The sequence below is a fragment of the Temnothorax longispinosus genome, chromosome 8, assembly GCF_030848805.1.
Source record: "Temnothorax longispinosus isolate EJ_2023e chromosome 8, Tlon_JGU_v1, whole genome shotgun sequence".
Lineage (NCBI taxonomy): Eukaryota > Metazoa > Arthropoda > Insecta > Hymenoptera > Formicidae > Temnothorax > Temnothorax longispinosus.
The window spans coordinates 16,923,580-16,950,819 of NC_092365.1; the positions used below are offsets into that span (position 1 = coordinate 16,923,580).

At 42.7% G+C, this 27,240-nt stretch overlaps 1 protein-coding gene across 6 annotated transcripts in view; it reads left to right on the forward strand.

Annotated features, from left to right (window-relative positions):
- The window catches only part of LOC139817287 (uncharacterized), a 388,078-nt gene that overhangs the window by 104,487 nt on the left and 256,351 nt on the right, over positions 1–27,240 (forward strand). The window contains exon 1 of one of the 6 annotated variants that reach the window (XM_071785258.1): positions 9,831–10,346. The exons of the other annotated variants lie outside the window; for them this stretch is intronic. The gene's annotated coding sequence lies outside the window, so the exon portion shown is untranslated. Of the gene's footprint in view, positions 1–9,830; positions 10,347–27,240 lie in introns of those variants that run through there. 6 annotated transcript variants of the gene reach the window in all.

A 27,240-nucleotide genomic window follows, 5' to 3' on the forward strand; every position in this document is an offset into this window, starting at 1 on the left:
CCGCGCGTATAGTTCGTTGTACTAGCCATATTGCTCCATAAATACTGAGGAAGGATATCTTCCGACGAGTCTTTCGCGGGGATTGGGAGAGAAGGGCGGATATTTTCGAATATTATTCGCAGAAGGTGCATCCAAACATTTCGGTTACAAATGGGTTTCATAAAAATAAAACTCATTTTTTTTATCCTTATAGTTTATTTATACGATTAAATGTCTGTGCATATAATGATCACATTTATTAATTAACGCTAGACCAGAAATATATCAAAGAAATTTTTCAAACAATCTTCTGAAACAAAAGAACATCTGTATCTGTGTAAATATACTGTATAAGGTATCCCATAATATTTGATGAATAATCTGACGTAGTCAGATCTCCTGAATAGTATCAGGATTGTTTTTTTCAGTCAATCTCTGAATTTTCTACTCAAGTATCGTGCAGTATTGGGGATATATTCTGCATATTACCTATGACCTTACTAAAAAGGCTAATGATGGTCTTATATTTTTACAGTTTAGCATTGCTCGTTAAACATGCTCAGTTAAAAGATTTACCGCGTGTAGTACAAACAATTTTTTCTGTTTAATGGAAATAAATTCATCCTCGTGGTGGTTTACGGCGACTTCGTCATACGAAGGGCAGTATTCATACAAGGTCGGCTGCCAGATGGTAGTAATCGGAAAGAGGAGCGATGAGAGATCTATCGTCGTGAAAGATACGCGACTTCTCTCTCTCTCTCTCTCTCTCTCTCTCTCTCTCTCTCTCTCTCTTTAAAGCTGGCAGCCGCGCTTTATTGCTTGCGTGCACGTCCACGGAAATGCATTTGGTAGTGCCGCGCGTATCCCACGCTGTAAATCAAACACTACAGACCATTAGGGCGGCCCATAACTCGCCGATATCTCGAGGACCGCCAGCTTATTATATCCTGCATATATAATTCGGCGAAGTGCGGGCATCCGTTCCGGTAGCGGAGCGTGTATCGCGCGATGGATGGATGGATCGACCGTGGCGGCGCGGCATAATTGATCGGGCGCGCGAGCAATCGATTGGACGCCCGATTGATCCCGTATGATCGACGTCGTCGTTCGCGATTCATTATTCAGCCGCAGGAGGTTACTGCACGATCATCGTAATTGATTTTAATGCCTGAAAATTTCAACGCCAACGGCAGATTATATCCGCCAGCGCGTAATTAATGATACACCCGCTACGGGTACGTAAAACGAATGCGAATAACCGATAAATGTGCCGACTCGCAAATGATGTGAAGCTGTCCGAATTAAAGAAAGCTAAATAATTCCACTTTTATGAGGTTAAAATATTTTAGGTGGAAACAGTCATAAAAGCGGTAAACGAAGTCGTGCTTTCGTCGAAAATAAAGGTCTCTGAACTTACAAATTGGATCGCCTGATCACAAGTATTTTTTTAGAGTATTTGTTTAACATTTGTGCAATATGCGGATGCACGTTTATATAATCAAGTTTCTCAAGGCCTTCAAATTACGCACGAAATAGAAAGGTATAAGGCATAGTCTTGAGCGTTTCGAGCGTTGGTCGATCAGATGCAAGTGGCTCGATAAAGGAGGACGATGAAATAAAATAAGCTAGGTAGTTTAGTTGACGCCAAAGATGCAGTCATACACGCATGGCAACACATATATAGGACTTTTAGTTTTTATGAAGTGTCTTCGGGATATTTCAGGAATTTCGATGCAGTCGATATCGATTTCAATAAAAAGTTGGCTCACGGCAAACACGATAAAAAATTCATCGCACGCGCCGGGGATTGAATACAAATATATATTTTAGATATAGTTTTGTAATATCTTTTCCGTTAACCGTACATTTATACGTTGTCTGATTTTGCTCAGTAATTTCTAATCAATTTATTGGCAATAATTGATGTGATTAATCAACGTTTGTAGCACGGCACGTTCTCAATATATCATTTTACAGCTCCTAAAATATCGCTAATAGATACTTATTTTGAAATGTTAGAAATTTATGAAGTCTCTCCGAATGCTAGCATTTAGTAGAGAATAATAAATTTCGCAGTGCCTTTAAAATCGTTGCTGTCGAACAACGGGATAGAGCTTCCGACAAGTGATATATGTTTGCGAAAATGACAAACACGCCGGCGCCGTTAAAATCCAGCGCGCCACGTTCCTCCTTCCGAGATACGTTGTACATTCGGCCCCAGCTGCGCTCATATGTAACCTGTAATAGAATAGTTGTTGCTATTTTTGTGCGCGCCACACCGTACACAGGAGAACGGAGATCTTTTGATCAACTCGAAACCTCAAACACGATCCCGCTCTTAAATGCAAGCGCGGATATGCCACGTCAAACGCACACGTGCGTCGACAGAGCAGTCGTTTCGAGTATGTGGGCCCTACGCCTTCTGCTTCTATTCAGGCTTTATGAAAATTTTGCATCTTTTAAAAGATAAATTTTCTTTATTTTTATGCATTATTATGCTATATAAGATATTTCAATTTCTAGCTGTGAGTATCCCGATGAGGGAAATCTTTAAATACACGCCGCAAATCGCTGGCCAATTCGTGAGAATCAACATCAGATTGCTAAAAAATTTTTTCAGAAGAAATTTAATTAAAATTCGAATGAGCTTTGTATTCTTTGCGTTCATTCGATCGGAATTTAGGAGTACTTCCGACGTAATACGTCGTACATGCACATGCTCGGGCGCTCTCTCACGTTTCTCTTTCTGTTCTTCTTCTGCGAGCTATGTTATGCAATGCGCCGTTCGAAAATAGAAGAAGGTTCCAACGACGACGACGACGACCGCGACGAGAAGTGACACGCTATGCCTTCTCGGAATTGGACGAGAACTAGACGTCCCATCTCGTAGCACGTGCTACGTAGATTTGTCCGTTTCGATACTCCCCTTTTTTTTACGGCGTGTTTTACGAGGGACAATTTCGATAGACGGGTCGGCGAATATTACACTTTTCTTACGGGCTGCGCGATATGCAAAATATCCAATAGAATTAATACATTCCGTCGCAATGATCATAACTGGAAATGGAAAATGAATGGAAATCGTCACAATGTGGCTTCCCATATTGCATGACGCATTGTTCGACGACACCCGATATTAAATTAAAGGGCCCCCGGTAATTGGATCCTCGTCATGTTACACACGGACTCGCCTGCAGCTTGAACTGCGTGTGTTATTCTGTTACATTTACTTATATATACGACTGAAACGGGCAGTCCTAACGAAAGTTTGTTATAGTGCGTGGGTATAGCGACTGAATGACAATCAAGCAAAATATTAACGAACGCGCAAATTAATAACGTTCGTGCTGTAAACGAGACGATTGATAATTGCCAAGTCCCATTGATGGTAACTCGGTTAATTATACGTTATAAATATTCGAGTTACACTCATTTGCTTGCTAATAGACACTAAATGCAAGCTATAAAACATTCACTCGCTCGCTCGTTTATCGCGCTACGTTATTAGCATCAACGTTTTTTGAAAGTATCATTAAAGCTTCCCTACGCGAAGTGAACTATTCGTTCGAATAAAATCCTGAGAAAATTTTGGTAAAAAGTGATGTATAATTAATAAATAGTCGCAATAACATTCTTGATATTGTTCTGAATAACGAACTTTAACGTACTTTTATATAGATTTATTATAATTTGAAATCTGAAAGATATTTTTGAAAAACTTTGGAAAAAAAAACAACTTCGGTAAAACAAAATATCATCTCTCATCTTTCTTTCTCTCATTTTTCAATGCCTCATATGATAATTATAAGATTTATTGTATAAAAATATTTTGTAGAATATATAGAAATTATATTAATTATATTTAAACAAATTGAAGATGAAATGAGGCCTAAATTTGTTATCGAATTAGTGAATAAATTAATCGTAGAACAATCATGCCGTTGCTATGAAATCACAGCCGATACGGCAAGACGAATGTTCGTTGGTAATTTGACCGGGATCGAATTGGGTATCGCAAACTGTAATTATCATAACGCTGAACTCATCATATCGGCGCTGTGAGTTATTGTCCCGCCGCGCCGAGTAAATGCTTCCTTTCCGAGCATAAGTAGATACTATTTCCATGCTAATAGCCAATTTCTGTACCGTCGCCGTTGCTCGTCCGAGCCGCGACCGTTTTCGATAAATCGCGATACGCGTGGCGGAAAAGAAGCTCATCTATTTCCGGTCGGTTTATAAGCCAGCAAATTTACGACTTTGTCGCCACGTCACTCCGATATAATTTAGCACGCGAATGCGCCAGATACGTCGACATTACGCAAACCCCCGAACTCGTACTCGCGCTAATTAATAATGCGCTCTATATCGACAATCGTTATCGGCAAATGCGGCACTTTGCGAACAACAGTCTTGCAAATTCACGATGTTGATGTGGTATCGAATGCACGATATATGCATTCGAATGTTTTGAAATACAAGCTCGCATCGCGCTTAATTCCGGAGCAACGCTAAACAAGCTCGGGCTGGCTGAAAGCGTAATTTTGATACGTAAAGGTAAAAGCATATTTTTGTTTTCGGGCGCTGCTACGTATTTCGAATGCTGCTGTGTAACTTCAACACTGCTGTATAGAGCATGTATGCTTGAAAACATATAAACATATTTCGAAATTCATCGTGTAATTTGCAGCGTGGGCGATCGTCAGACCAATGGTCTTTGTGCCTTTGTATCAAAAGTTTTATGTAGTTCGATATCTGGTTTGACAACGTATTTTTCTAATATACAACAAGACGATGCAATAATCACAATACTGGTAAATATGTTAAAATAATAAACAATCGTAATCGTCTCCCGCGCTTAATCACTCTAACGTGAAATTCTATACAAATGTATCCTAATGCAAGGTTTAGCGGATTTGGCGTCGCATTAGATACAATTAATAAATGACACGATATATCGCGGTTACTATCGGTGAGCATTTGCCCAACACGCACATTTTATGCGATGGAGTAAAACCGCGCTTTATAGGTACACCGCAGCGCGTTTCGAAATATCACGATGTCGGGCTTAGTCCGGCGAATAAATTCGGAAAGGGTAAAAGCATATTTTAGCCGATGCCGAATGTCGCCTGTTACAGTTTCGATTCGGTCGAGAGTCGAGAGTCGCTCGTCGATGAAACGATGAACGGGGGTTAAAAAGGGGAACGAGAAGTGTGCGGGAGGACTCGCGCGAGCGATGGGAATCCAATGTTTACCGGCGGAGAAATTAAACTGAAGCTTGTGTCAATACCGTTCTCGGCTTTCGTCACAGTCCCCCCCTCCCTGCACCGTGTACACCTATGTTTTACCTTTTTAAATCCCCCGTGGATTCGGAAAGCTTTTTTTTCCACCCCCAAAGTATCGTCATTGTGCGCTGTTATTCGTAATCGGACAACCGGCTGGCAACCGTGCGCAATAATCCGTGCGAGTATAAATTATATCTAACTACCAGCAACATTTTTATGATTTATCAGCGAAAGCCGATTCAGTTTTGTCAACGATGCTGCGGCACGTGGTTATGCCGTTGTTATATTAGTTGGCAAACATTTTTGTGAGGTTTAATATTATGATAGGGATAAAAATAAAAAGTGTATTAATGTTATGTGGCGCAGTATTTTATTGCATTAAAATTTTTATGGTGATACTGTGTCGGTAAACGAAATATTTTCACTTGAATAAATGAACGCGAATGTTGCGGATTAACGCATGGCTTACTCCTGTACAAAGATAACTTTTCAAATGCAATTTTTATATAATTTTTATACAAGAGTCTGATACAATTTAATATCTCAGATTACGTGCACGTCACTTAACAACGATATACAAAGTGCAGTATATAATTTTTACAGCAAAGCTTTACTGGATACATGTGTTGCCTTAAAGATAAATTCGCTTCTTGGCTTACGTATTCGATTTTATCGCGAAAGTGCGGAAAGTCCCTGCTGGATTTTTAGTTTTTTTCCCACCATTTCCCGTGCATTTTCATCGGACCTTTTCAGATTATCGGTGACCCGCAAGCAGATCTCTTTGTGGCTGTTGCAGGGTCAGGGCACAATGGCGCTACAATACTATCGCATCGAGCCGTAAAACCATAGCTTTGGAAGTCGTAAAGCGATGCGAAACGCAGTATGCGTTGTGAATATTGCGTTTCACAGTCCGTATTCGATGAACTCGGTCTTTTGCCACAACTAAAGACCGTGGATAATTAGCAGATAGTTCGCTGCGTTGAAGTACAGAGAGCGAAGCTTTCTATTCCGTTGAACATATAAAGAAAAATTTTGATTTAATTTTTGTGGGTAGAATGGCTTTGAATGCTCACGGCATTAGGATGACAATCTGCCTGTTACACGTGTTATAGGATGCAATTGGGTAACAAAATTGTGAAAGCACAATCTGTTATCCTACTTTGGATTCTTGAAACAATTTCTTGGAATTAATTAATGATTTCACGAAAGTTAGAATTTAATATGTTAAGTCTACATTTAGATAAATTTAGAAGAAATTTTAAGGATAAGTTTATTCATCAAGAATGAAAAGTTAAATTGCTAATTTTTTCTATTTTTTGTATTATTTCTACTTTTAGTTTAATTCGTGAAAACCTTTATTTTCTACGTAGTTATTACTCAAATCTTAAATTTTTATCATGTTGAAATTACATTTCAAATTTTCGGCAATATCGTGCTGCTTTCCAAATGTACCACCTGTCATGTGTTTGATATAATGCTAGTTACTGGTTATTATTATTATATTCAATTTCCATACATATCTTTTGTGTTCTTAAAACAATTTCAATCAAAATCCACTCGAAAATTTTCGTATAAAGCACGATCGATCTCGAAAAGATCAAAAGACCCCGAGTGAAAGGGGGAGGGAGGGATTGAGCGTACAGTGTAAAAAGAACATGGCGGCAGAATAATTAAAAGTAATTAAAACTGTGTTGGTGGCGCTTTGCGGTAATCCAGCCCCGACAAATTCCATTTTGGACCCCGGCGTTGTTTGCTGCTGAGCGACCGACCGGAGCGAAACGCGCCACTCCGCTTTCCGATGCTTTCCGGCCATCCCTGTACGCCGCGCGCATGCACTGAAATTATTCGTCCTCGCGTGGAGAGCCATCGACGCTATTCGGCCGGAAACAGTCGATACAATTTAGATATTCAAGTCGAGCGCCGGAGCCTCATTGTTGCGCGCGATCGGGGAACGGAAAACCCGGAACGCTTCCGCGCACGGTCGGACGCACGCGGAAATTTCGTTTGAGCGTTAAATGCGGCTGTTAAATGTTGCGTGAGCGCGACAGGGAAATGCGCGACAGCGCCGCAGAATTTAGTAGTTTACGATTATCCCCGATATAATTAAGTTTTAAGGTGTGTCGGGTCTCTCGCTCCCTTTCTCAGGATTCAGTGAATGGATCTTAGGAATAACTGCGCAAAAATTAATTATAATAATTATTCATGCGTTGCTCATCAGATCGAATTTGTCGCTGGTATTAGAAAGGTTTTTAATTTTCCTTTATATTTCGATAGAACATTGATATCGTTATTGTATGATATTGTGATTACGTCACGTGTGATATAAATAATTATTTATTTATGATAACTCAGTTTAATCTATACAAATTTTCTTTTTTGCGTTTGCTTTCTCATCTCGTGTAACTTATTTGAAGCGTAGGTACTGCAATTTATTTTTTCGTTCCGCGTGGTTCCGTTCTTCTCGCGCCAAAACTTTCTAGGGTGGCACATTCATTGCAAGGACGAGCGTCGTACGCGAAATCGATCCATTGTAGATCGAGAGAGGATCGCGCGTCTCGTACAATTTTCGCACGTATTCGTAATGCTGCGCTGCTCGCGAAAATCGAGCGACGCGGGCAGGCGCGCTAGAGTGAAGTGGAGTGGAGTGGTATGGCGCGGAGTGCATGCGTGCGAGTTTTCGGCGGTAGGTAGGTTGAGATAGGTAGGCCACGTACGCATGTATGCACGTCGTGCGAAACGCGTAGAGCGAGCGTGTGCCGTGTGCGGATAGGAGAGTATAGTAGCAGAATATAGTCTCGCGAATGGGTCGATAACGCGCAACTCTCTCGCTCATCGCGGAGTCGGCGATGCCACGCTGCCGCGGCCCCCCGTAAGCCGAGCTTTCCTCTCATTCCGTCGTAAGCCCGCACTCTGGCACATCCACCCGTCGCCGCCGCCACCGCCGCCGCCGCCGCCGTCGTTGTCGTCGTCGTCGTCGTCGTCGTCGTCATCGTCGTCGACGTAGTCGTTGCTGCTGCTACTTGCATCGAACGACCGACCGACCGACCGATCGCCCGACCGACCAAAACCGACCGACCACCCCGTGAAACCACCACCGACGCCGACGCCGCCGCCACCACCGCCGTCCCCACCGTCGCCACCTTCGTCCACCGCCGCGCGAGCAGCACTATCAGCAGCAACAGCAGGAATCAGGAGCAGTACCAGCGGCAGCAGCGGTTGTCACCTTGCGATCGCCGCCACGCTGCGCGAGAGTCGACCAATAACATCCGTGCGAATCACGAGAACAACGGAGCGGTATCAGGAACAAAAGGACGGTCGAACGGAGCGGCGGTCTGTGAGGGTGGCGAATCTTCATCGCGAACTCGCTCCGAGAGCTCCGTGCGTTTCAGTGTCGATGGACGAGACGTTTCCCCAACGTGACTCTCAAGCAGTCTCTCGCGATACATTCGCTAAAGTGATGAGGAATGTAATACGCGAATTCCGTCCTCGAGAGCGAATCTTCTCTATTCGTGCTCCGGTCTTCGCGCTCCACTCAAGTCGTCGTTAACAGGTTGTCGTCACAAGCTTCGCTCTCGTCGTCGGTATCGTCTACTGTATTTTAGTACGAAGATTTAATCTTCGCTTGAGTGAAATCTGAATACTAAAAAATTCCTTCCGAGCTATTCTTGAATATTGTCCTTTTTAATGCGGGAATTCACCCTTCGCTTAAACCGAAACACACCGAGCTTAAATTTAACAAACGGTGAGCGAAGGTAAACAGTTCGCGAAATTGCTCGATCGTCAATATTATGACGGAATATCGAGTGAACTTATTTCGCGAGTGAGATGCTTCATTCGCGGCGGTTATTAGCGATTATTGCACGGTGCTTAGCCAGGTGATTGTGGCATTGAGGTGCAAGCGTGATGAGAGCCCATCATAAACGATCGGTGAGTTTCCGCCGGAGTTGAATATCGTTCCGATTTCCGTCTCGAAGCAAGCCAAGTTGATTGAATTGTGCGGTCGGATGGAGATTCGGAAGATGCCTCTCACCGAGTTAGGATCTCAAGATCCGACACTCTCCCGGCCAGGCGAGCCGCTGTGCTCCACCATCGTGCGATTCGCCAGTTCGTGATTAAGATCTCAGATAAGATGCGGTCGGCGGTTTTTTTGGAGAAGAGTTCCAGTGATTTCGGCGGGATGTTCGGCCAGCGCGTGCGAATCGCTCGGGCTGGATAGTCGGATTGGCTGGATCTTCTCGACCTCAGAGTGCTTCGTGAACGCGAATTCCGGTCCGAAGCGGCGCGGTGGCGTTTGCCGTTGGTATGCGGAACAGTCGGCGGTTCGTGCAAGAAAAAGCGTCGGTTTCCAGTCGATTCACGGCGGCTTCGGATATCGCCGTCGTGTCGCGAGTGCGTCGTCAGTTAAATATTGGCAATCGGCTGAAGCGATTCGCGTGAAATGCGATAGTTTCCGCGATCGACCGGATATTTTGACGGCGTCAGGCCGAAGTACAAAGCGGAAGTTCCTCGTCTGGTGTACTTCGCAATCACTCGAAGGTGATGTGCTATTATTGTGAGTCTTTTAATTTTCCGCTCTTTCGCGGATGAATGAATTTACCGTTCATCAGAGTGAATCACGATTCAGTGAATTTATCACACATCTGCCGACGAGTCATTGGATATTCGTCTTGAATACGTATTCTTTTTTTGGACCGCGAGAGCAGTCTCGAGAGTTTTTAGTTAAACGGCCGTATCACGTTTCCGTTTAATTCCCAGTTTTGCGATCCCAGTGTACGTCAGTGTCGTGCGTTATCTTAACGTCAAAACATTTTGGGCCAGTTCGATGCGAAAAATGAAAGTCCCGATCATGAAGTAGATCGAACACGGAAGTACGATTTTCGGTAGAAATTACGCGTTCTCGTGTTCGCTATCGAATGACGATCGTGCGTGGTGTTGGTGCTTTTGTCGACGACAGCGAGAATCATCCACGAGTACGGTGATCGTGTGATCGTTATACCGTCGTTTGTGACGCATTGAATTACCAAGGCACGAAACATTAGTGCCCCACGGGAAAATGAAGAGATCCTCTTCGTTCTTCACCTCAAGGTAGGACCCTACTTTAGGGAGCTGTTGGTGCATTTTAAACGAATGTAAAAGTTTCACGATGCCGTTAGTGATATATAGTAATCTCTTTGACCGTGTCTCAGTACGTTCTACTTTTGACAGTACTCCAATTTTAATTCTTAAGCGCCAACACTATTCTAAAGAATATTGGTTAATTATAATAGGATATAATATGATAATATATTATAATAGGATTTTATATATATTATCAGATGATTATGTAATCAATATAGAGTATAAGTAATGCGTTGAGATTAAATACAGTTAATATGAAATTTATTTATGACAAGTAAAAAGAGCGATCCATAAAATGGTACATATTTGTATTTGTAACAGGTTTCGATTTTCGTACAAAAAAATTAATTCTACAAAATTTTGTACATTAGATATCGAACCTTGGTCTATTTCTCAATTGCTTACATTTAAGTTAAGCAGGTATTATTCTAGCGAGAATCGGAATCGGAAATTGCACGTGCATACGAATACCGCGCGTTCGTCGACTGACGCATATTCTAAAAAGACTTCGAACCCGCGAAATAAATTGCCGAGTGCGTTCTTCAAGGTGATTAATGTCTACGTCAACTAGCGTTCGGTCGCTATTCGTCTTGCGCAATCGTTGGAATGCGGACGCCACAGAATTTAATCGTCCGCGAACAGTGGCGCGAGCGCCGGTCGCGTGAATTTCATCTTGTCTCGTGTAATTAGTCGACGGACGGGGCGATTGTTACTTATTTGTCAATTTATTTGTGAATATACCGTACGCGTGGACAAATCGCGTCTTTAACAAATGAGCGTGGCGCGCAAATTTATACCGATCGATAATACTGTTAGTAATTCTCGAATGTCTACGTTTCGTTTTTCCTCCGCTTCTGACAAGATCGTCACGGATGACTAAAAGATCAAAGTGTTATTCGAGAAAAACAACGTGAGAAGGGAAACGAGTGCTAGCCGAAGTAAAAATATTTGCTTTTAAACAAGAAACATTAGATTGCAACCTTTTTCTCACTTCGGCACAATATAATAATTATGTTCTCGACGTCGTAACGCGCGACGGGTTTGTTTCTTGTGGGTGTTACGTTAGCCCCTGGATAGGTAAACATAGTCTTGACAAGTTTTGCTTTCAACGTTCTTCTAATCTTTCGGAAAAGATCTTTCTCTTTCCTAAGGCTAGCTGCTGAACGGGTAAACATCGATGTTGGCGATAGTATCGCCCTGCGTTTTCGTTGGTTTTACTGGCTCCGGTAATATTTCGTTTGAAAGCGATCGGCGAGGCGTGCCGTGTAAGTAGATGCTGAGAAAACAACGAGAATAACTACGGTGGTGGGTAACTTTGAAATCGGAGGCGCGCGGCGCCAAGCGCAAACTGATGCTTCGCTTATTTTCAACGATCTCGATCCGAGGGAAATCTCGTAAACGACTGAAAGACCGGTAAACCTTTCTCTCGGGTGTTTGGCTATCGTCTGAATCGTGTTCTTTTTGTTTTTGCATAATAGCAATAACGAGTTTATTTTATCATTAGTTTTTGTTCTCGCAAATGAATTGCAACAATTAACAATTTGTCTTTAGTAATATACTATTATACGTAATTACGTGGACAATCGAATAGAACATTGCTTCGGCTATTGTCTTGGATATTCGCAACTATTTCTCTTTCTTGAGCGTTCGCGTTTTATTTTTTTGGAGTATCGACAAGATTAAAAGCGGTGCTTTTTTTTAACACTCTTTTCGCATTAGCAATGCGGAAGCGACGCGGCATAGTTTGACATTTCATCGATTGATCGTCGTTATTGTATCTTCGCGGAGGGCTCGGTATATTAAGTTGTAAGGCGTTCGTTAGTCACTCGCGAGAATATTCCCGTAACTGTGCGTCTTCGTAATGGTTATGCTGTTGCATCGCTAAATCCGCTCGCGTTTCTCGTCGCGTCTTCTTTGCGAATTGCGCAAAACGAAAGTTCGACACTCGGGAGGAATATATTGAAATATCGGGCTTCGATTTCGCGTTTGCCGCGATAAACGAGGGGGGCCTTCGTAATAACGTCACGTACACATCCCCCGACTACCGCCACCCCAGCGGATCAAAGGAAGAGAGCTCTCCTAGCTCGGAGCAATTCGTGCTTTTAATTTAGCTCACGAACCAGTCGGCCCGCCGCCGCCGGCTACTACAACGAACGTGTCCGGGTTATCCTTATTCAGAAATTATCCGAAACTGTCGCTAAATTTCCTCTCCACCACGAGCACTCTTCCTTGCCCTCCCCCTCATCACGCTCTCTGTTCGCAGCTTTTGTGTCCGCGGCGGTAGCCCTGAATTTCCTATCCTCCCCGACTAATGTATATCGTTACTCCCGCGACGCGGGTAATTTTAGATCTCCGTCTCGCGTCTCTCATTTCTCTTTCGTTGCGTTTCCCGATACATTTTCCGTCCTCGATGCTTTCCACGTGAATCGCTTTTAAATTCACTCCAAGTTTTCCCTCGAAGTAACTTTCGCGACTCCGCGATCGCAATAATAACTTAGCGGAGAGCAATCCGTTATGGCGCGCTTCTGAAATGGATATATTCGTGTTTTTTTTTATACGTCGTAATAGATATCGGTGGTCTGATGGTGGTAAAATAATTGGCGTGCCATTTTTGGATTATTTTTGATATGGATATAATATCTGTAACGAATGTTATGTCCTGCACATAAATTTTGCGCGGACCTGCGACGGACGTTTATGGTTCATAAAATGCAATTTGTTTTGACGGTAAAAGTTTACAAAATCGAGTGCCGCGGCATCGGTGCGTTTAACGAGATATGACACGAGCGTCGGTAATTCTTTTAATAAACGCGTGAAACAAACACGTGTAACACACGCAAATAAGTGACGATCCGGATCAGGCGGGTTTCGTAAGTACGCGCACGTAAGTAAGCGCACGTTTTGCTTATTTCATCGCATGGCGAGCTGTGCTAATGCAATATTTTCTCACTCTCCTTTTATCGAAATTACCAACGCTCGCTGGCGCACACGAACGTGACGCGAAGCGCGGAAAAACGTCACTCGGGACGTAGTAAAAACTCGCGCGGGGCAAATTTCACAGCGAAAATACAACGCGTCGAAATGCGTTAACACGTCAAAAGCGAGAATCGTGAAACTATTTTCAGACCTTATCGCGTTGCCGCCTCGTTTTGCTCTTTTGTTCACGTCACGCCGCTTAAAATATTACCAATTAAAAGGAGTACGACGTCAGGCGGTAAATCGATGTATCGTTTGATGTTGAAGATTTTCATTTAGAAAGATAGTTTTTGCTCATGAGAGATGTAATTCTAATTATCAAAATGAAGAAAAATTACTTAATCCTGAGGCTTCGCCTTGGGACAGGCAGGAAGTACCGTCATTAACCGAAATGAGCGGTTCTTCTACATCCTTTGCCTTTCACGCTTCTTTTTTTGTGCCCATATTTTCTCTTTCAGCAAAGTTCCGCCCATCCTTTGACCTCGGCTATCATTACTGAAGAGTTAGTGGGAAAAAGGCGGTCACCCAAATAGATTACACTGGGCTCTCGTAATCAAGTTGGGGAAAATCGATATATTAATGCATCGCGCGAGATATTCGTATCGTTGTATTTTCTAACTAAAACGTATCTTAAAGTAAAGAAACCGAATAAAAACGAACATGCTGAACTTCAATGCGCGCATAAAAGCTTGACAGCAAGATAGTAAAAGTGCATAATGTTTTAAGACGCGGCTTACGGCGGAACGGAAATGCGTTGAACAAATGAGTGAAGAGGATAGAGAGGAAAGAGAGAGAGAGAAAGAGAGAGAGAGAGAGAGAGAGGGGGGGGGAGAGAGAGAGACAATGAACGTATTACCGCACAGTCTGCTCCTAATGACGTAACCTGTTGACGAGATTATAATCAGGCGGCGGACATTAAAGCTAGAGCGGAGCTGGAGCGCGAGTATCTAACTTCAGCTTCTCTAAAGACCTGGATGTTACACACGGGAGATATATTATGGACACATACCTACGTATGCCTGTGTATGCGGTACACGTAAATTATATTCATACGTTTATAATGTCATCGTCGTTGTCGTGTGTCGGGGGAGTGGGAGGGGGGAGGGGGTGAAGGTCTTTTGCGGACGAGAGCCGGCTCTCTCGGCTTTTCGCTAACAGCGTAAGCGCACTTACCTTTGATCCGGAGCTAGCCATAAACATCCTTTTATCGGCCCTTCGTTAGGGAGAATCAACTAAAAATGCAGAACGACGTGCCATTCAACGACACAAAGGACGTGTAAAAGCCTCTCGAATAGTGGTGAGGCGTCGCTTGTTGCATCCCTCTCGTGCTTTTATTAAAGAAAAAAGGAAAGCTCTGAGCGGGCACATTTCGTAATAAGATCTTCTAATTCTATTACAACAATCATCAATGGTCTATTTTATTGTTACGAGTCATATAATTTCCAACATTTTATTTATTTTGAGATACACTACAAGAACATAATATATCTATTATATTTTATATTTACATTAAATTCTTGCGTTAATTTGATATATTATATTATTAATATAAAATTTTGCCGTCATTAAATTGATCTTTTGGAATTTTATTATGATTTTTAGGAAATATGTGTCATTCCTTGTCGGATCTTGACAAATTTGGCTGAATAAGTAAATACGCTCACAATTTTCCGAGCTCAAATACTCCTGACCTCTTTTAGAAAATTCAACCTTCTGGCACGCTGAGCTAATAAGCTGCGTGCGGGTATCGTAAAATTCGCCATCGAATACTTCCGTATCGTTGTACAAGGTCTTCGAATACTCCGAAACGACCTCTGCCTCTATCTCCCGTCTGAGTAAGCCCTCGGGAATCTGATTCGCGACTTTACGATTTCATGCTGCAAGCACGCCGCGCGCGAGTCAGTAAAAGCTGCGGCGAGAAAGAGAAAAGAGAGAGAGAGAGAGAGAGAGAGAAAGAGAAAGAGAGAGAGAGAGGGAGAGGGGGGAGAGCAGAAGAAGAAGTTGTAAACCCGCACTTAAGCCAAGCGATAAAAACTTTCGAGGGCGGCATGGCCGCGGACGTATTTCCGGCTCACGGCCGGGATGACTCCGCGCCGAGGTAGCTGTAGAGAAAAACGACAACGGGACCTTCGAGAAGAGATAATGAGAAAGTCGAAACGCGCGCAAGATGGACTTTTCTGTTCAGCTTAGAGTGAATCTTGTAGGGATTTATCGGTTATTAAAACCCGCTATATATTTTTTTAACTTAATTCCGTAATAAAAGCAGGTCTGAAAAATAATTTCAAATAGAAAATTTATTGGCACACATGCAATCGATTTCCAACATAGAATAATACAGGTTAATATAAAATGAAATAAAATAAAATAAAATGAAATTAATATAAAATGAAGATACATCGTCTACGAGGAACAGGTTTTACAAGATTCAATTATATTAAGACTCATTTTTCTTTTTATTTTTATGGCATAATAAGGTAGGAATAATAGAAGAGATTAAAATTTAATGAAATATACAAGTTACTTTTGATGTGTACTTGAGTCAGAATATCGAATAGGCGACGAAGCTTTTATAAATGCGAATTAATCTTACATAACAGCGGAGGGAAGCATACGACGATGAACGTTATCTCACGGTCCGAGCGAATGAATTTAGATTACCTTTCGCACTAGCACGAGTGGAAGCAGATTTTTATGAAGCAGATAATACGCTCCACGATCTACATTCCATGCAGAGCGGAAATAGGCCGTAAATTTGCGTTTAAGCCCCGCGTTGTTTCCAGCATCCGCTAAAAAATTACCGCGGTACACTATCTAAGAAGAAAAATGATGCAATCCGCGTATTTATTCTCTGCAAGAATCACGCTGAGATTATTACGGTTGATAAAATATCGCGATTAAAGACGCTATCTTTTTATATTTTGAAGAATATATACAGATCGTACAGATATACGATTATATTAATAATTAGTTATAATCGTTTTAATTTCTGATGTAATATAAAAATATTGTGCAAATGAAACATTATATACATATATTTATACTGCGATAACATTTTTGCGTAGAACAGCATCTTACATCCAGTCACGAATCTAATTGAGATCACGCACAGAGAATACAATGTACAATGAAGATCGTTCGCGCGCGATAATTACGAATGCGTTTTTGCTTTTATGACGCTTGTCCGTATTTGTTCCTTTACTATTTTTCGTTAAGTATGCCAACTGCATTAGGGCATGTGCCCGCGAAAATACGCGGTCCCGTGTACGCGTACGTACATACAGAAACAGGGAAAATACAAAGAGGCGGGTACGAATGCACCGAATTTCAGAGTTCGCAGTTTATCTTGGCGCATTTGCAGTGGCACGAGGTAAAACACAAACGTTGGCTGTATAGGGGGGAAGGGGTGAAGAGGTGAGAGGGCGGTAATCGGAGGAGTGGTTTCGCTCCCGTTGTTTCAGAGGGTTCAGAGAGGAGGAGAACAGGGAATGGGGGCGAAATGGAAAAAGGGGTTGCTAGCGGGCTATAGCGCTTGTCGGGAAAAGCTCGTTAAAGAGATACTGTGGCCGAAGTTAATGAACAAAGATCGGTGTAGCATCTTGTCATTATCCGATTGAAAGTCTATAACGAGAGGATGTTTATATAGCAATCGTTCGTAAATGTGAATTTGCGCCGGTATAGTCGGCAGTTTTTAATTACAGATTACTTCAAGTCTTCGTTGTTCCGTTGGCATTGTTAAAGATACTATTGTGACTATCAGAATTGATTCGTTAAAAATTATTTTATACATTGTATTGCAGATTATTCACAATGTTGTATAGTTATTTATAAAGCCTGGTATGTGCATTAGACACATGTCTACTCTCTCATTTCATATAAAGTTATTTTAAGTTTGCTCTTTCGAATCATTGAAGAATATTTTAACTTTAAGAAAATAAATAGTTATGACACGATTATTGCAAGACAAATAGATATGGGAAGAGTTTGACGCGACACAATTGATCTGATCGATAGGAATACAAAAGGCATCCGTGAAAACTTGATCTGCGTTATAAACAAGCATCCAGAGATCTTCTCGCTTCTTTTTCTCATCTTTAGGCACATGTCTATTTTTAAAAAATTATTTGTGTTGCGGTTTCTTCAGCTCACGTTGATACATTTGACTTCCTTTCGTCGTCCCTTTTATTCGCCTGCAACGCTGGTCATTCTCATCGAATTTTCGCGCTGCCATTCCGACACGTTCAGATTTATATTTTCTGCCCGTTATCGGGCTTTCCCTTTTGTGCGTTGCCCTTCTACGTCCAGTCTTTCATTCCGCTTTCAAAGCACCACCGCTCCTCCCTCCCTCCTCCCCCAGGCGAATGAAAGCGCCCTTCTTATATAAATAGCGTCGCGGAGTGCCATGACAATAACGATTTAACCGCTGTCAGAAGTAGCGTTTTTTATCGCAGGTGCAGCTGTTCGGAGATTCTTCGTGAAAATCAGGAGTAGCGATTTCCGATGCTGATGCTGGGATCATCATATCGCTCCCCTCGCACCGAAACGATCCGGATTTTCGCCCTTTTCTCCCGACCCAACTGTTCTCTTTCTCTTTCACCCGATATTCCCCAGTGGCCCCTTATCTTCTGGCGCGACTCCAAGTCTCCGTTATCGGGTCTTTCTGACGCCAATTACGCGATTTTTCAAATCGACGACTCGCCCGCGCGAGGAACGCGGGGAAAAATATCGTATAAGTGATCGCGAAATCAATAGCACGTTGACATTTTTTTAGCATAAGTTTTATTATTCATTCTTTACGTCATGCACGGTAAAAATTTAGTAGAGTAGATATACGGTGGATATTAATACCAATAAAATATCAAAGTTCAGCATCAAATATCGAAATTTACGTGAAAGGTTAAATTTTATAATAACATTTGTTGCGAGAGAAAAGTAAAGAGAAGTTCGTCTCTCAGAGAGAGTTCTTTCGAACTTCTGAGGTGCGACGACTAATTAATGTTATCCACGTGCGTTTGCGCCTGTTTACCATGTCTAGGAGCTTTGAGTGAGAGGCGCTGCTTTTCAAACTGGTCAGAATAGGATGGTAAAGATACTCGTTTCTCTCTCTCGTCTCGGCAGAAGTTCTGAGCCGAATATATCTTGGCCATCTAATTAGTTTCACGCTAACGAGGGTGGGAGTTCTTACTTCTCTTAGTGGGGCAATATAATGAGGCTAACTCTCCATTTAACTTTATGCAGTTATAATATATACATATATGTGTAAAAGCGATATATATTTCGTGAATGTACATTTTAGAGTCGCGTATGTACGTATAAACGCGTGTTTATGAATGCACACGGTTCGAAAAATTTCTTTATTAACTTACAGCAACAACGAGCGGAATAATATTACGCATTTTACACATATTGCACATTAGAAGATGTTACTGTTTACCGATGGCAAAACGTTTGATTATTCTGCATCCTCTTTCTATTATTTTACCGCTTTGCTACGAAATGCAATATTGTCTGAAATAATATCTATTCACGTTTGTTTGCATAATAGACATAAAGGCGTATACGTTCCCGTCATTTAATTAAGTTTGCACTAGCGTAACGATGGTACTGTACACGTTGCGCATTATAATTAACAAAGTGAATTTTGCATGTACAATCACGGTGCTTGCATGTCTGCGACACACACTTCACGATCCATTTTATATTACACAAATGTAATTTTTATTTTACAAACAAAAGTATATATATTCTTATACTTATAACCACGCATGCACAAAGAGCATATTTAATATTTTTATGTTAATAATGTCTCATCGTTGTTTTCCTATTCTAAAGCATAACTGTAATTGAAAAAGCATGCATATAATAATATTATTATGTTTATTAATTTTGAAATTTTATTTGCAAAAATATATTGATTTTTCTTTTAAAGCACAAATGATGATTTGATGCGGATAAATTAAACATAATTGAAGCGTATGCGATTGCTTATATCGCGATTTATATTTCCATCCGAGTTGAGAAACATAAATCATCTTATTTGAAACAAAGATATCCGTTAGTACATTAACGTTTCCCCGCTTAACATTTATCGCGCGAGGGGTTTTCTTAAATTAGAGCAATAGAAAATCATGATTAGAGAATGTAGCAATGCTCAAATGCATATCCTCTTCGTCTTATTCGGCGTGTCGTCTTTAGCAAACGTCATCGTCTTCGTCGTCATTCTCTCCGTCGTCGTCTTTGTTGTCGATGCCCGCTCCCTTCGATCGCGCGGGCGAAGTACGGCCTCGTCGTCTAATTAGTTTTACATTAACGAGGTAAGGGGATTGTACTCGTCATACGGTGGAATTAACAGCGCCAATTTCGTATTTAAGTCTACGCCAGTCTCTCTCGGTTCCTCTCTACGCACAGAGAGCGACATTGAGGTAATTACGGAGTAGCTCTTTCGCTGCCTCGCGTTTGCAACGTGGTGGTGGTCCATCCTTTTCTCGCGTACGTACGTACGTACGTATCGCGCGTAGGTACATATCAAGGCACGTATCCTCCATGTGTACCGTACCGGGGTGGGTTTACGTTGGTTTGCCTAATGTCTGTTGCACCGCCTTTGGCTACGCCGGGGCTCCTTTCTCCGTGGCGTGCCTATTAATTAACCCCGAGACGTTAATTGCGTCGCGAGTGGCGGGAGACGCGGGGAGGATCGGCGCGTGTTCTCTCTGTACACACTCGCGTGTACGACGCTACGCATGCGATACACGTAGCCGCGAGCGTAGTCGCGTGTCTCTCTACGTGCCTCTCTCTCTCTATATGTTTAACCTTGCCCCTTGGCAGCCGTGAATAAGCTCCGACGTAACGGTACGCGGATAAGAGCCGAAAGGGGAGAAATGAATTAACACGCTTAATTAGACGACGTCGAGCGGCCTCTTTCTCTTTTTCTCCCGCTTTCCACCTCTTCCTTTTCCATTCCCCTTATTTATTTTCGGCTATTTCTTCATGCCTTTCGCGGCTTTTCTCTCTCGACTTTTCTACTTATCTTTTCGGCTTCTTTCAATGTTTTATGTCGGCAAGGGATGCCGACGAATGGCCATTAATGACTATTGACGAAACCGACGACAAGGTTGACTATTTGCTAATTGCCAAGGCGGATTGTCTCGTCACTCGACTCGACGAGTGCAGCCCCCTCGTTGCTTTTGCTTTTTCGTGCAGTGCTTCTGTATATGAATTAACTTCCGAGATATTTTTTGCGTTGATATATTGTACAGGAATTTCTTTTGCAACCCTTTTTTTAAATTAAATTTAAAGATGACCAATTTTTGAGTGTATTAGTTTGGTTAATTTTAGGTGATCTTTATTATTACGAAATTTCAAGTTTTTATGATATTAAGGCTGAATATTAAATGTAAAAAAGCATTGAAGTATATAATTTTTCCTTCTTAGAATCAGCTATGTATATTTAATTAAGTATTCTATCTTTGATTTTGATTTTTACGCGGAGCGTCACGTCGGAAACAACCACATGCGCGAAATGTCGATAAGGCGGAGGAACGAGCGCTCGTTGGGGCTGATCGATGGATGCGCCTATCGTTTGAAATTACGTTAATTGGACGTTGCCGAGAGCGGAGAGACAGTTTTCTATGCTATATCGAGCGTGCACGCATTTGTCAGGCGGCGAAAGAGGAAAAGAGGTCGAAAAACGGAGACGGAAAAGGAAGAGAGAGACCTGATGGATGAGATAAAGAGCGAAACGGAATCAATGGACGGAACGAGGAGGAAAAACGTACGCGGTGGTCCCATTGGGTCGCATTGAAGTGTTGCCCTTCGCCACAGCAACGCAGGGGCTCTCCATGTATCGATTCGTCTTTCGAACTTCGAATTTTCAGGACGTGCGCGCGCGTGCCCACGCTCGACTCGCGCGTACATCATCAAACGAGTAACGCGATTTAAATGGTTTCGAGGATTCGAAACGAGCGATTGTGTGCGCCCGCGCCGCCCGGTTGGATTTTATCGCGTGCGCGCGCGACGTGTACACGGGGGATTCGATTACATGGCAAAAATATTTCCGAGCGACGACGCACACACGCTCGGAGCTTTTAATATGTTGTTATTATTTGCGTTTCGTTTTTGCTACGCGAGTTCGCGCGCTGCATTCTGCATCCGACGAATACAGACGTTTGATGTGCGAATGAATGGATATTTCCGGGCGACGCGGACGCCGGTCGCGCTGCGGGTTAACGTTTATGCGGATTACGTTTATAGAAGTGCGATCAACAGCGCCAGTGTTTGCGCCGAGTCGTCGTCTGAATAAACATGAAATTTTCAATAAATTGCGCGGTATTTTTCGAAAAGTTCCGAAACAGTTTCCGAAATGCGACAGTTGATTCAAATGGGAGTGGCCGCCGGAGTGCTATTCAGTTTGAGCAAAAGTTTGGTCGTTCTCTCAGGATCTCCCAGCTGGGATATCCTATTTTGTAAAATACCAGACATTCCCGCGCAATCATGTCCTCGCTTTTAGCGCGTAATGGCGCACCAGACTGCGTCTGACTAAGTATCCATTCCGGGAGGGAGGCGGAGGACGGAAAGCACTGTCGTCGATGTGAGAGACGGATGGGCGGGGTAGAGATGGAATCTCGGCATAAATTAATCGACCGATGATAAATTGCAAAACGCGACCGAATCAGAACGGAGGAGAATAGTCGAGACACGAGACGCGAAAGAGAAAGGGAGATGCGGAAGGAAGGGAGATGCAAAAAGAGATTGTCAAGGGAGATGGATGTCTCCGGTTTCTCGTGCATCTATACTATTGCATCACGGGAGTGCTTCGGCCGTCGTGCATATCCATCCCTTCCATACAGGGATGGGTATCTTGGGTATCCAACTTTAATTTCTTTGACGAATTTGTCGACTTTTCCTTACAGAAGTTATGACGATAGAACGCTTTTCGTGTCCATCATTTTCGGACGTAAAAACTCGGCTGGAAATGCCGAAATTTTTCTGTACGTTCGTCGTGTTTGCACGAGACCACACTTTAATCGCGACCTTTTAAATAATATCGTCATTCCTGGAATCTTGATTCTGATTCTGAAACAGCGCGGAACGGATTTGCGAAATGATACGACGAATTTTTGGCGCTTGGCGCTGCCGACGGGATTAACAAAACTTTGGCACATTTTCAAATCCTCGCGGTAAATCCTCGGTCGTTTTTATGTTTTTATCCTTGTTATCAGCGATCGCCAATATTATTCTCGATTTGCTACGCGGCTCCTTTTTTAAGTGAATTTCTGATCGGTTGCATTCTATGTGTTTTTGAAGCGTGGCGATGGCAGAAGTTTCGATAAATTCGGAATTTCTCGGAAAGGTTCACCAATGGATTTTTCCGGGGCGCAGAAGTTATGGAAGGATGCTGCTCCATTAAATGGAAAAACGTTCTCTTCCACCATCTCTCGACTTTCTATAAAACGATGGCGCATTCTCTTCGATTTTCCACTGGCTTCGGTACTTCCCCTGATTTTTACGTTCTCCTTCTTATTGCTTCGATTAACTTGAAATCCCTGGATAGAGACCGGTGTAACTGTCAAGCGCAGTGTCACCAGAGTCCCCCTGTCGTTATATATTCCGCGTGTATCTCCGCTGTCGTTACATATTCCGCATATATTTCCGAGAATTGAGATTACGCCGACCAGTCTCGATTGTCTTCGCCGATTCGCTCGTTAGCTCGGAACTCCTCCGTAAAAGAGTTCGCGCGAAACGAACGTCGAAAAAAAAAGGAACGTACTATTTCCCACCTGCTTCTCCCTTTTCGTGAAGCTTCCCGGATTTTTCCCGTTTCGCTCCTTCCGGCGCAACGATTTCCTGCCTGTGACATGGCCGGACTTTTAATTTTAATCATCGACCGGGGAATTATAAAAGTTGCTCTCGCTCGAGGACGCTTTCAATTAAGGATTTCCGTTTCTCTCGGGACGATCGGTTCGGTTGGCAGGAGAGAGAGAAGAGGGAAAGGGGCCAGGGAGAGAAATCGGGGACGAATGGTTGAGGAGAGTTCTTTTCGTCTGTATCTACTGTCCGTCCTACTCATCCTTTACCTACCTACGTACTCCCTCAGGAAGGCAAACCGCAGGAACAACGAGGATTTTTCCAATTAATTTTATGAATCGGAAGATCTTTAGGGACTATTTGTGAAATTAACTCGTAACTCGACTTACGCCGTAGCTTCTACTGGTAATCACGAGATGTTTCAAGTATATATGTACATGTTGTAGCTACAATGCAATATCAGACGTATGCCGATAATGTTACATGTAAAAATAATTATAGCTTTTTTTATATATTGCATCATTAATATCGCGTCATCTTTTCAAACCAATTTTTAAAACTAACTTGTTCCTCGTTATTGTTTAATTAAGTATTAAAACTCGAACTGTGATTATATTATAAAGGTAAAAGAATTGCAATTATGTCTTGAAAATATGGTACAACGGTAACAAAAGCTACGTGTTGCGTCTGGAAATAGTAGCATATAGTGTGTTTCCGTTTCACGGAAAAATAACCACAAGATAGCTAGGGCTTCCCGTTGACAATGGAAACAAAAAGGACGAAAAAGTAATTCGACCAAATAAAACAGTTGTGCGGTGCCTTGGGCGATGCACTCATTGTTGTACATACGCGCATATGCGCCTAAAACTATTCAGGCTTTTTGCGCATTTTGCGACAGGGCGAGACGGTAGAGCAGGAAGGAGTTACAAGACTTACGCAAGCAAAGGTATTATTCTTCCCAAAAGACTTATGTGAAGCAGCTGCTCTTGCAATGCGGCTGCTCTCGGTCAGAACTACATTATGGTTGACACAGCCGTACAATCTGGTAATAGCCCAGTAACAGAACAGAGATTATTTGTTGTTCGGTAAGCAATTAGTAGATAATTACTAAAATTAAACGTTAAAACAACAGGGAGGAAGGAAGGCTTTGGCACGTTTTATCTCTATCAATAACTACTGTCTGTTCAGGACTATTAAACATTTTCTATTAATGGTATCTCGCATGAATATCTCGGAATTTTTTTTTTTTCATAAACATTGTTTTATCCGAGTTATTACTTTTGTAAAAATTAAAAAAATGATTAGTACAGAGTTCGTGTTTTATCCATCATAATATAATTCGTGAATTTTGTTGAAGGATGTTAAGCTACATAACGATACGCGTCCTATATTCGCAGTAAGAAAGAAGGAAAGGAAATTAGTTATTAGAGAGCGAATTAGCTAAGGTGGCAACGAATTAAACATTAACGTGATTACACGGTGAACACAGGCGGAGCGTAGCGAATTTCGAGGCCGCTCGAATTCTCTTTGTGCAACTAGAGATCCACGAGCTTGCGCTAATCCGGCGGTTCTTCGAAGCGTATACATCCTCGAGAGGATACTCCGAGAGGATAGATTGCGGCGTATATATCCGCCGGTTCGCATAACTTCTCCGAAATCGAATTCTGCAACGGTGATGCTATTTGCGCGAGGTGGAACATGCATCTAACGGTGTGCTCGCGTTTATATACGGACATAAGAGGATGGAATGGAGGAATCATAGATACATATTTCTTAAGGTTTCAAGTTAAAATCATAAGAGTGTACTTTTTACAATATCTCTCTCTCTCTCTCTCTCTCTCTCTCTCTCTCTCTCTCTCTCTCTCACTTTTAGTCAAGAACTCTAAGTGTTGCAAAATTGGTTATTTGGTAAATTCACCAAATTTATAGTTTCAATATCTGATTGAAATTAGTTTCGGTACTTCGACGTCAAGACTTTTTTAAGTTGACCGTTCTTCGATCGAGCTCTCAGTTTTTCTGTCCGTCACGGTGCGGCGCCCCGCGACTTTGTTTTCCCACCTTATTAAGTCAACTAACTTTTAAATCTTCATTTTCATGCAATTACGCGCGGAGATGAATTATTGGTTTTCCGTCGGTTTCGGTTGCGAGTAATTGAACACGGTCGGATATCTTCCGAGGTCTAAGGTTTCTTAGGCGCAATAAGGATATAAACCATGCTGGCACCGTACTTTCCGTGTGCGATATTGTTCCGCGATTATGTATCGGCCATCGTTTTGTGAGATAACTGTCCCTCTGGTACTCACAAGTGGATCCGATACGGCCGCGTTTGCAGTGCACAGGCTCCGTACTGTAATTAAGTGGTTCGAGGAAACGGGTAGACCGAGAAGTACTGTGTAACGTTCTCTCGCTGCTCTGAACGATTACCGATGAGGGATAATACTACGAGGAGACAAGTAAAGCCTCCGTCGATAGAAAATCAATATGTCTCCAACTTTGCGGTATCTCGTGTTATATCTTCTTTTTCAAATACGGTTATTTAATAGGATTAATCCTTTGCCCTGATCGATACTTAATCGTATCGCTGGTAGATATGCCGACCTGTTAAGGTATCGTATTCTCTCCTCTTTCCGCTGTTAGTACAACACATTAGAGCTTGCTAAGTGTCTCTGCTGGGAATTGAAGGGATGGTCGAAGAGAATTAGAGGACAAGCCGGGGCTGCATCGCTGCATGGCTTGTAGCAGTATATATTGAAAATTAATGTTGCGTAGTGTAGCAGTGCGCGACGATAAATTATACTACGTTATATCTAGAATTAATTAATAATTGCGAACACAAGACATAGTACGAAGTTTTTATCTGTTTCTGAGAGGGAACAGAAATTGGAGAATATCTTATAGTGAAGGTGTAATAATTTAGTGGATAAAGGAACACACAATTAGAAGGAGATTTAGAGCGGAATGGTAGAAAAACGAAATTGATATTTTAGAAAAAAATATATCAGCTGTTCGCGAGTTTGTGTGAGAGAAGAAATTGAAATCAATGGTAGAGGAGGCGGTTGCATGGTGCGCGCGAGTGCTTTCGCACTTTAAGATTCGATCTCTCTCCGGCAATCTCCCATTCGCTTGGCGTGATTATACGCGGGTTCCATACGGCTTACAGCTGTCTGTCTAACGGTCTGAAGCCCGTTACGAGGTAGCAGCGAGCGCTTCCTCGTGGAAGCTTGGCATCTGCCGTCCATTGCCACCCAGCGCGCGCAATGCAGCAATCGCGCAGTAGTAGGGCCGGGGCATGTGTAATTAAATGCAATCAGGCAATAGAGTACTCCGAATTGCCGTGCGTTTAGCTCGCTTCGTCGGCTGCTTCTACGATCCTCGGCTCGTCCGGCTCTTACGCTCTCCGGTCAGGCTCTTTCATTCGTTTCCTTTCGTACCTCTCGTCTCGCCGACCAACGAGCAAGCGGAATGAACGCTCACGCACGCGAACGCGAGCGGAGCGGAGCGAGCGTCGCCCGCGGCAACGTCTATTCGGCATTTCATTCGACGGACGGGCGGGCGTGCTCTCGAAAGAGCGAAGCTGAAAGGCTTTCAATTCGATAAAGCGCTTTCAGCAAACTTCAGCTCCGAGCAATTAACGGGAATTAATTCTCGTTTCTTTTTCCATCGCTCGCGCGCGCATCCACTCCCCTTTCCCTGTCGGCGCCGCGCTCTCTCGCGAGTGAAGGCGAACGCAAGAGCGAATTTCTCGTCGTTCGGAGCGACCCTTTGCACTTCTTATTTGATTTAAGATCGCTGAGCTCCGCAGTTTCTGAAAGCGCCCCGCGCCCTCTCTCTCTCTCTCTCTCTTGCGCGCGCGCGAGTACGGAGATAGAAATTTGTTTACCTGAAAGCGCGGAATCCTGACGATGTAACGGTACTGAAAGAATGCGCGATGAATGATCGTGTCGTTCGTTCTTATCTCTAGAAAGTTTCTTCCCCCTTTTATTCTCCCCTTCTTTCGTGATAATTTAATGCTGTTCATCGCATCCTTCCTCGCTTTGACGAATAAATGTTTGTTGGAAATGTGATATTTAAACTCGTATTTAAA